The sequence below is a fragment of the Ostrea edulis genome, chromosome 8 (assembly GCF_947568905.1).
Source record: "Ostrea edulis chromosome 8, xbOstEdul1.1, whole genome shotgun sequence".
In the NCBI taxonomy this organism is placed as follows: domain Eukaryota; kingdom Metazoa; phylum Mollusca; class Bivalvia; order Ostreida; family Ostreidae; genus Ostrea; species Ostrea edulis.
Genome location: NC_079171.1, coordinates 59,140,880 through 59,150,951, shown reverse-complemented (window position 1 = coordinate 59,150,951; position 10,072 = coordinate 59,140,880). Strand labels below are relative to the sequence as shown.

Genomic DNA, 10,072 nt, shown 5'->3' with positions numbered 1-10,072 from the left:
CTGTAATCTACAATGAATGAGGGGTCATCTTAACATGAAAGAACTGTAATCTACAATGAATGAGAGGTCATCTTAACATGAAATAACTGTAATCTACAATGAATGAGGATGCTCATCTCAGTTACAGTGTTATTCCATTAACATAAAAATCCCAAATCTCTGTATTCCTCCTTGTGACCCCATCTTGAACCCGAGAGTCATGCTGTGAACACACGTGTGACCTCACCTTAAACCGGAGAGTTGTGTTGTGAACACACTTGTGAACAAATTTGAGATCCCACCTTCAACCCAAGAGTCGTGTTGTGAACAAACTTATGACACTACCTTGAAGATGAGAGTCGTGGTCTGAACAAATTTGTGATCCCACCTTGAACCCAAGAGTCGTCTTGGGAACAAATTTGTGACACCACCTTCAAATCAAGAGTCGTGTTGTGCACAAATTTAATGCACAAGATGATGCTTGCAGATCTATTTGTAAAATGAATTTAAATTGGTTGTTCCTAAATAGAAAATTTATCTTGGAAGAAAACATTTTCCCTCTGTGACTTCACCCTGACCTCAGGAGTCCTGGTATGAACAAACTTGAATGTACACTTCATGAGGATGCATGTTTAGTGATATTACTATGTATACCAATAACCATTGTGGTTCTTAAGAAGATTTATCACAGAGAATTGATGGACCTTACTGGTCACATGAGTCTTTGTATGTCCATATTTCTGTAGCCCCATCTGAGATCATTGTGTCTACAAACTGGAATCTACACTAAATGAGGATGTGGGCATTACGACATAAATAATGATATTTATCTCATACGTGTGGTGTATATTGCAAGTGAGATAAAGCATTAACTTCACCACACGCCCGTTTGATAAAGCACTTTCGGTCTAAACTACTTTTGACACTGTCCCCGCTTGGATGACCTATTTTCTGTTTATGCATATTGATGCATGAAAAAGTACATATAACTTGTTATTCAGAATAACATTTGATTTAGAATTTCTTTTATACCAAAATTAAAATGATATTGCCCCCACTGTGATAATGCAAATTAACGGTCATAAAAATGTCAACTCGATCAATAACTAGAAATAAAATTTTCTCAAGAATTACGATCAAAAAACAAAGAGATGTCCACATGAAGTCTATTATCATCGACAAGGAATCAACTGTCAACTGGAAGGCCTAATCAAACGTACCTCGACAATTTGCAGTACCAAGCATTCACAAGTGTAGTGTCTTTTCTCTGGAGCCATATTAAATTTAATGAATCTCAACAGCTTTACTTACTAAAGCGCCCAGAAATTCCTCTTGCCCTCAGATCCAAAGAAACCATGTGAATAAAATCCTAATGTATATATAGGTGAGTGATGACATGTACAATAACCCCTGTACTCAGGGGTAGGTGAGTGATGACATTTACAATAACCCCCTGTACTCGTGGTGGGTGAGTGATGACATGTACAATAACCTCCTGTACTCGGGGGTGTGTGATTGATGACGTACAATAATTCCTGTACTCGGGGATGGGTGAGTGATGACATGTACAATAACCCCCTGTACTCGGGGATGGGTGATTGATGACATATATATACAATAACCCCCTGTACTTGGGGGTGGGTGTGGTGACATGTACAACAAGAGGTACTGTGAGCAATACTCACTAAGAATACCCCCCACTTACCCCAATCTCCCAAAGGGTGTTGGTAATAGGTATAAACTACCTCTTTTCTGAGTGTAAAAAACAAATGGCATAACAATCCAACCCATATTGCTACTTCGATGTCCAGTGCGCGTGACCTTTGACCCCAAAATCAATAGGGAACACCTTCATCCCATGGGTAGTCCATATGTATGATATGGTGACTGTAGCTGGAAAGGATAACGCTTTAGAGCCCGGAAACCATATTGCTACTTTGATGTCCAGTGCGCTTGACCTTTGACCCCAAAATCAATAGGGAACATCTTCATCCCATGGGTAGTCCATATGTATGATATGGTGACGGTAGGTGGAAAGGATAACGCTTTATAGCCCGGAAACCATATTGCTACTTCGATGTCCAGTGCGCTTGACCTTTGACCTTTTGACTCCAAAATCGATAGGGAACATCTTCATCCCATGTGTAGTCCATATGTATGATATGGTGACGTTAGGTGGAAAGGATAACACTTTAGAGCCCGGAAACCATTGCGTCTACAGACGGACGGACGGACAGACAGACAACCCGATTCCAGTATACCCCCCCCCCCCACAACTTGTTGCGGGGGGTATAATAACCCCCTGTACTCGGGGGTGGGTGGGTGATGACATGTACAATAACCCCTGTACTCGGTGGTGGGTGAGTGATGATATGTACAATAACCCCCTGTACTCAGGGGTGGGTGAGTGATGTCATGTACAATAACCCCCTGTACTTGGGGTGGGTGAGTGATGACATGTACAATAACCCCCTGTACTCAGGGTGGGTGAGTGATGACATGTACAATAACCCCCTGTACTCGGGGGTGGGTGGGTGATGACATGTACAATAACCCCTGTACTCGGTGGTGGGTGAGTGATGATATGTACAATAACCCCCTGTACTCAGGGGTGGGTGAGTGATGTCATGTACAATAACCCCCTGTACTTGGGGTGGGTGAGTGATGACATGTACAATAACCCCCTGTACTCAGGGTGGGTGAGTGATGACATGTACAATAACCCCCTGTACTCGGGGTGTGTGAGTGATGACATGTATAATAACCCCCTGTACTCGGGGGTAGGTGAGTGATGACATGTACAATAACCCCTGTACTCGGGGATGGGTGATTGATGACATATATATACAATAACCTCCTGTACTTGGGGGTGGGTGTGGTGACATGTACAACAAGAGGTACTGTGAGCAATGCTCACTAAGAATACCCCCCGCTTACCCCAATCTCCCAAAGGGTGTTGGTAATAGGTATAAACTACCTCTTTTCTGAGTGTAAAACACAAATGGGCCCCAGCGATTTTTTTCTACCCACTGGTACTGGTACCGGTACCCATTCAATTGGGAAAAATAGCGTCAAAATCGAACAAATTGGGAATTTTCTACAAATGTTTCAGCAAATGATATTAAATAAAAGAAAAGAAAAAAAGAGAACAAAACAAGAACTATTCATCTCTTTACAAACTTTTTACGGTAATATTTGCTGTTGGATTGTTTTAGAATCGCTGTAGCTCTACAAAACATGCGCACTGCCATGATCTGTACTTTCGATTTAATACCAGAAGTGAACATTTTACTTAACTTGTATATCGTTTCAGACTAAGTAAATTACGATGTCAGCGGTCTATTTTTCGGAAAGAAAGTTGGGAATTTTTAGTCTCAAAATTGGGAAAAATCAACAGTTTTTGGCATTGGGAATGGTACCGTTTATCGGTACCAGTTATATAAGGAAAAAAATCGCTGATGGCATAACAATCCGACCCATATTGCTACTTCGATGTCCAGTGCGCGTGACCTTTGACCCCAAAATCAATAGGGAACATCTTCATCCCATGGGTAGTCCATATGTATGATATGGTGACTGTGGGTGGAAAGGATAACACTTTAGAGCCCGGAAACCATTATGCTACTACAATGTCCAGTGTGCTTGACCTTTGACCTTTTGACCCCAAAATCGATAGGGAACATCTTCATCCCATGGGTAGTCCATATGTATGATATGGTGACTGTAGGTGGAAAGGATAACGCTTTAGAGCCCGGAAACCATATTGCTACTTCGATGTCCAGTGCGCTTGACCTTTGACCTTTTGACCCCAAAATCAATAGGGAACATCTTCATCCCATGGGTAGTCCATATGTATGATATGGTGACTGTAGCTGGAAAGGATAACGCTTTAGAGCCCGGAAACCATATTGCTACTTCGATGTCCAGTGCGCTTGACCTTTGACCTTTTGACTCCAAAATCGATAGGGAACATCTTCATCCCATGTGTAGTCCATATGTATGATATGGTGACGTTAGGTGGAAAGGATAACACTTTAGAGCCCGGAAACCATTGCGTCTACAGACGGACGGACGGACAGACATACAACCCGATTCCAGTATACCTCCCCACAACTTGTTGCGGGGGGTATAATAACCCCCTGTACTCGGGGGTGGGTGGGTGATGACATGTACAATAACCCCTGTACTCGGTGGTGGGTGAGTGATGACATGTACAATAACCCCCTGTACTCAGGGGTGGGTGAATGATGTCATGTACAATAACCCCTGTACTTGGGGGTGGGTGAGTGATGACATACATGTACAATAACCCCCTGTACTCGGGGGTGGGAGAGTGATGACATGTAGAATAACCCCTGTATTCGGGGGTGGGTGAGTAATGACATGTACAATAAACCCAGTACTCGGGGGTGGATGAGTGATGACATGTACAATAACCCTTGTACTCGGGGGTGGGTAAATGATTACATGTACAATAACCTCCTGTACTCGAGGTAGGGTGAGTCATGACATGTACAATAGTCCTTGGTACTTGGGGGTGGGTGAGTGATGACATGTACAATAGTCCTTGATACTTGGGGGTTGGTGAGTAATGCAAATATAAGGGTGAAAAGTTCTTCCAGCTGACAAAACAACCTTTCATAAGAACATCTAAAAAATTAAAATGATGGAATAGAATACAATTTTCTTAACACATACACACTTACTAAATAAGAAAACAGCTGTAGTCCTGGGGTATCTGGAGTAAACCTGTCATCATACTATAGGGATGGAGTTCACCTGGAATAGTGATGCTATGAGGGAACTCCTCTGTGATAGTGACCTTGAGGTACTGGGGATAACCACTGACCCGATCAGTGATACTGGTCAAGCGGCAGATTCCCTCTACCTGGACGGGCTTCTGAAAAAAACATTGACACTTGTCTGAGAGAATTACAATTTTCATTAAGAAAGACAAAAACACTTTCACAAATCATGCCGGGAAGAATCAAATATTTCCGTAATTTAGATGACTTCTTTTTCATACCTTTCTGATTAGATTTGAATTGTAAGCGAATATGGAAATTGTTTAAATGAGACAACTGTTGTTACGCGAATGCAACTTCATCATACAGCTGACAGATGCATCAATGAGATTTAAGGAGGACTGCTACACTAGAGAGATATGAACTGGAGGATAATATACAACATTATTATATACTTTCAATTTCATCTCTTCTTTTTTCTTTAAAAGTTTGCGGGCATATATCACACGATATATGCCCGGAAACATTCCGGCCCGCAAACGTTACGTCACAATCAAATTTTTACGCAGTTAACTTTCAAATTTTTCGTGTTTTTCATCTTTTACTCAGTTAAACCGATAAAGTTATTGTTAAAAATAAAATTATTGTTAGTTTCTAAATGAAATTGAAAGTATATAATAAAAAGGTTAGGGCTATTCCAGAAATAAATACATGGGGGGGTCGGGAGGCACCTTTTGTATATACCAAGCACCCATAAAAAAAATAAAAAATTACCTCATGACCCATCAAATTAATAAACTCATTTTACAATGACCCATCTAATAAAAAAAAAACTAACCAGACCCACCACAAAAATATTTTTAAAAATGAAAACGGTAAAAATCTCGCGAGGTTTTCGGGACAAACATTCTAGTCAATGACGCGGTAATGCCTGTGCGACATTGTATCACAGTAGTTCTGAAGAAATGATGTCACATCAACAATCAAAGGCATCTATGGCGGGAATGTTGGAAAGATTGAGAGTCCAAACGATGCTATTATTATGAAATGGGTATGGATATGTTTTTCCACGAATCGTTCGTCTTCTAATGGAGCCCGCGCCCGGAGGCCTCTAAATCACCATCACACCGACTGATAAATATAACGCATCGGTACCCTCGTATAAATCAACTAAGGTTTGCCTATTTTTATTAGAAAACGGAATACCTATTGGTTTCACAATATTCCCAAAACCGATGCACTGTAAACTGTAATAATCTACAGAACAGAGTTCGCCGCCATCACGTCCAAAGGGACCCTACTAAACGCGCCTCTAATTTGAAGAGTGCCGTAATGGAAAGTTATGCACTGCAAAGAGCGACAACTTGAATAGTTCTATGTTACTTCCGATTTCCGATTTCGAAAGCAGCATTTCGAGAGCACGTTTTCAATTTTCCCCCGACGTTTTGTAACCAACACGACAAGAGCGACAATAAAAATATTCTGAAAACTCAACACCCACGTGGCACAAAATAAAACAATAGAAACTACCCACAACCCATAATAAATAATTTTTTAACAGTCCAACCACGGACCAATTAAAATATGAAAAAATACGACCACCCACACAAAAAAATATTGTTTGCCGCCCGACCCTCCCATTTGATCATTTCTGGAACAGTCCTTATACACTTTGTATGGGAAATATGACGACCTCGTTTTTTGTCGCGAACGGACCTCGCAAGCTCGGTCCGTCTATGCGCCAAAAAAACTTGGTTGTCATATTTTCCCATACAAAGTCTATAACCTATAAATATTTTGAAAATGAATACTTTCAAATTTACTCTATTTAATCAAACGAGATTGCTACTCATAACCATATGTCCCTAGCCGACGCAAAAAGTTGATTAGCACAAAAGTCCCATAACTCCTGTAAAATTGATCAAATGAAAAGAGCAGCGAAATATGATCAGTTACATATGGTGACTAACATTAAACAATCCTACAAAATTTGAACAAAATCCATTGATTGGTTTCGGAGACGTTGTGTCCACAAAGTCAAAGACTATCATTCTTGATCCTGTCTGTGAAATACATCGGACTGTCGGATCTGACCGATGTACAGTGCCTCAGGTCCGATGCGTCATTTTTTGCACCGGACCGGAATGTCGGATGTCTCAGTGTCCGGTTTTGAGCTTTACTGTTTTGACGCAGAGTCATTTAAATGTTTGTTTTAAGTAACAAATATCACACAAATCCAAATCCGTAAATGTGATTAAAACCGCATGGACTGTCTAAAGTGTTATGCGGGAGGGATCCCTGGTAGAGTATTATTAGTATAATAAATAAGATTTCCTTGGTTTTGCATTTTTACGTGTTTTGCTTGGTTACATTAGGTTTATCGGTCTGACAAAGACTTTTGCATAGACTGTCTTGATCCCTCGAAGTGTAGCGTATACAGACCGTCACTTATGCATATAATTATTTCTGATTGGATCTTGCCTGGATCAGTTCAGTTTATTCTCTCAAACCATTATTGATACATGAGGTACAATGAGCCGGTAATTTTGAGAATAAAGTTTTATTTTAGAGACATGCCATGTGATCATCGTTATTTATTATGTGTGTTTTGTGTAAAGTGACTGAGAATTGTGATGATTATGCTCTGTACAGTTACTGTAGTGATGGGCCTCTGTACAGTTAGTGTAGTGGTGGGCCTCTGTACAGTTAGTGTAGTGATGGACCTCTGTGTAGTTAGTGTAGTGATGGACCTCTGTGTAGTTAGTGTAGTGATGGGCCTCTGTATTGTTAGTCTAGTGATGGACCTCTGTATAGATAGTGTAGTGATGGACCTCTGTATTGTTAGTGTAGTGATGGACCTCTGTGTAGTTAGTGTAGTGATGGACCTCTGTGTAGTTAGTGTAGTGGTGGATCTCTGTATAGTTAGTGTAGTGATGGACCTCTGTGTAGTTAGTGTAGTGATGGGCCTCTGTGTAATTAGTGTAGTGATGGACCTCTGTGTGATTAGTGTAGTGATGGACCTCTGTGTAGTTAGTGTAGTGATGGCCCTCTGTGTAGTTAGTGTAGTGATGGGCTTCTGTATAGTCAGTGTAATGACGGGCAATCGGGGAAATGGCTGAGATCTCGCAAAGTCACACCTTGGACTGTGATTGTGAACTTGCGTTGGTTATTATCCTAATCCTGTGGTCTCCTAGCTCGAAAATTCAGTGCACCATTAGGCGTACTGTTTATAACAAATAGAAGTGTGCGGTAGTATCAGTATTTTTCTGGTCCCGGTATGTACCGTGGTACAGGAGGCGAAATATCAGTATATTCAAGTCTCATAGCTCTTTAAAAAAATATAAAATTGAAACAAAGTAAAAATATTAAGAAAAAATAATGAAAAAAATCTGTGTGCGCAGTGACTCACTTTATTTACATCGTTCCTTCGTTGTGATGTAATAAAAGGTAAGTCTGTTAACAGTACACAATCGGTAAATATATGAACAAGTCGCGCATCAAAGGTTAAGTAAGTCACAGTGAAGGCGGCAGAAGTAAAATGTATAGGTATAAAATATTTCAATCCCATTCACATAAAAGTTTTATGCTTTAATGATTTGATATAAAACCATGGGAGAAAACTAGAATGGGCTGTTTCTGTTGCCTAATTTCATTCATGTACTGAGTATTTGGCAAATAGATATTGTTAAAATTAAACCTGACCAAAGCATGAACATTACAAAATATGTACATACCTACGTAGAGCTCTGGGCTCGCTCAAACGGTAGCACCGTCAACATTGATTATCGCACTTGAAACAACAGATGCATTGCTCGACTGCCCCTTATACAATTATACAAACATACAGTTTACCAAGGGACGGATCATCTATGGACGGATCAACTGTGTGACGAATAAACCTAACACCGGATGGTCTGACATGGATGGCATTCAACCGTCCGAATTTACTCTTTCCTCTGATATGAGGCTGTGAATATTTTGGGCTGGCTTTAATGATTAATTTGTTTTAAAGTTTTCTTTTTCTATTTAAGTAATAAAAATGCTGAACGGTAAATATTTCTTCAAACCAGTCAATTTCATCCATTCACAGGTGACCCCTCATAACATCGCTGCATACAATATTTTCCGTTCCATTTTCTGTTCCGCGTTTTAGCAACACCCATGAAATTTGAAAAACCCGTCTGTCCTGAATATTTCTTTCATGCAACTCAGGCAAAACCAAATAACCAGAGGAATCTAAATAAATGGTACCTACATGTAATAGTACTGTACCCGACAGTCATTTTCGCTAAGTACCTGCAAATATAAGCTTTCTGTCTGATCACGCTGATTCGGCATCCATCTTCATTTCCGCTGCAAGTGTCTTCTGCTTCATCAAGAAAGACAACTCTTTTAGCAATCGCACATTCTCGGGCCTTTCCGGCAAGCGAAATGCAACACATTCATATTCCCGAGTTTACGGAATGACCCGAAAAGTTCCTTTCAAGATTTTTTTTTTGTTTGTTGGTGGCGGATCAAAAAAAATTTGCAACCAAAGAGAAGGAAGGGGAGATCTTTTTATGTGCCCCTCCCCCAACTACCATAACCAAAGGGGCTAGGGGTACACGTACTCCCGTATCTTTTAGATCCGCAAACGTAAATTCTAAAAAATCTAACTTTTATAGGCTATAACATCTAAATATAAATTGAAAAAAAATGTCAGCGTACATTTTCATTCTTGACACTCCTCCCCCATTTTTACTCACCCATGGCGTGACGCCATTGTGCAACATGATTTCAGGTTTGCTCCTATATATATGTAAACTTCAATATATTTTCATTTCTACAATAGCGGATTTGGACCTTTTTTTTTAAATGAGAGAGATGCGATCCAAGTGTGTACCTTTTTCTCCTACCCCCCCCCCCTACCCCCTCCCCTGTAAACGTGAAGATCCCAAAATGGCAAAAATGGACTATTTAAAAAAACAACAATAGGTGCATGCCTATAAACAAAATTGATATGGGGTTTTTTTTTTAATCAAGCCCCGCTACTCCCCCCCCCCCTCCACCCCGTCCCGCTAGATCCGCCACTGTTGTACAACAATATGCGATCGAGAGAGTAATTCATTCACTTTTTTGTATAGAAATATAATCAAGTGGCGTAGCGACCTTTACACAACAGCACAAATGAATACACAGAGTTTTCATTGTTCATCTTTTATAGATCCCTTTTGTTTTTCATACTATCAATTCAAAGCATCATCAAATCATTTAAAAAGGTCAAACTAAAACCCGAGAAAGTTTCTGAGGTCAGTATTTAACTCAATTTGTGGGGGAAAAAAAGATGTCATACAGAAAATTGAGACGGA

General features: G+C 40.2%; 1 long non-coding RNA gene across 1 annotated transcript in view; it reads right to left on the bottom strand.

Moving 5' to 3' along the window:
• The window catches only part of LOC125667572 (uncharacterized), a 16,874-nt gene extending 7,790 nt beyond the window's left edge, over positions 1-9,084 (bottom strand). The window contains exons 1-2 of the long non-coding RNA XR_008797830.1: positions 9,021-9,084; positions 4,686-4,879 (exon numbers count right to left, since the gene is read on the bottom strand). This is a non-coding gene — a long non-coding RNA (uncharacterized LOC125667572). The remainder of the gene's footprint in view (positions 1-4,685; positions 4,880-9,020) is intronic.
• Between the last annotated feature and the right edge of the window lie 988 nt (positions 9,085-10,072).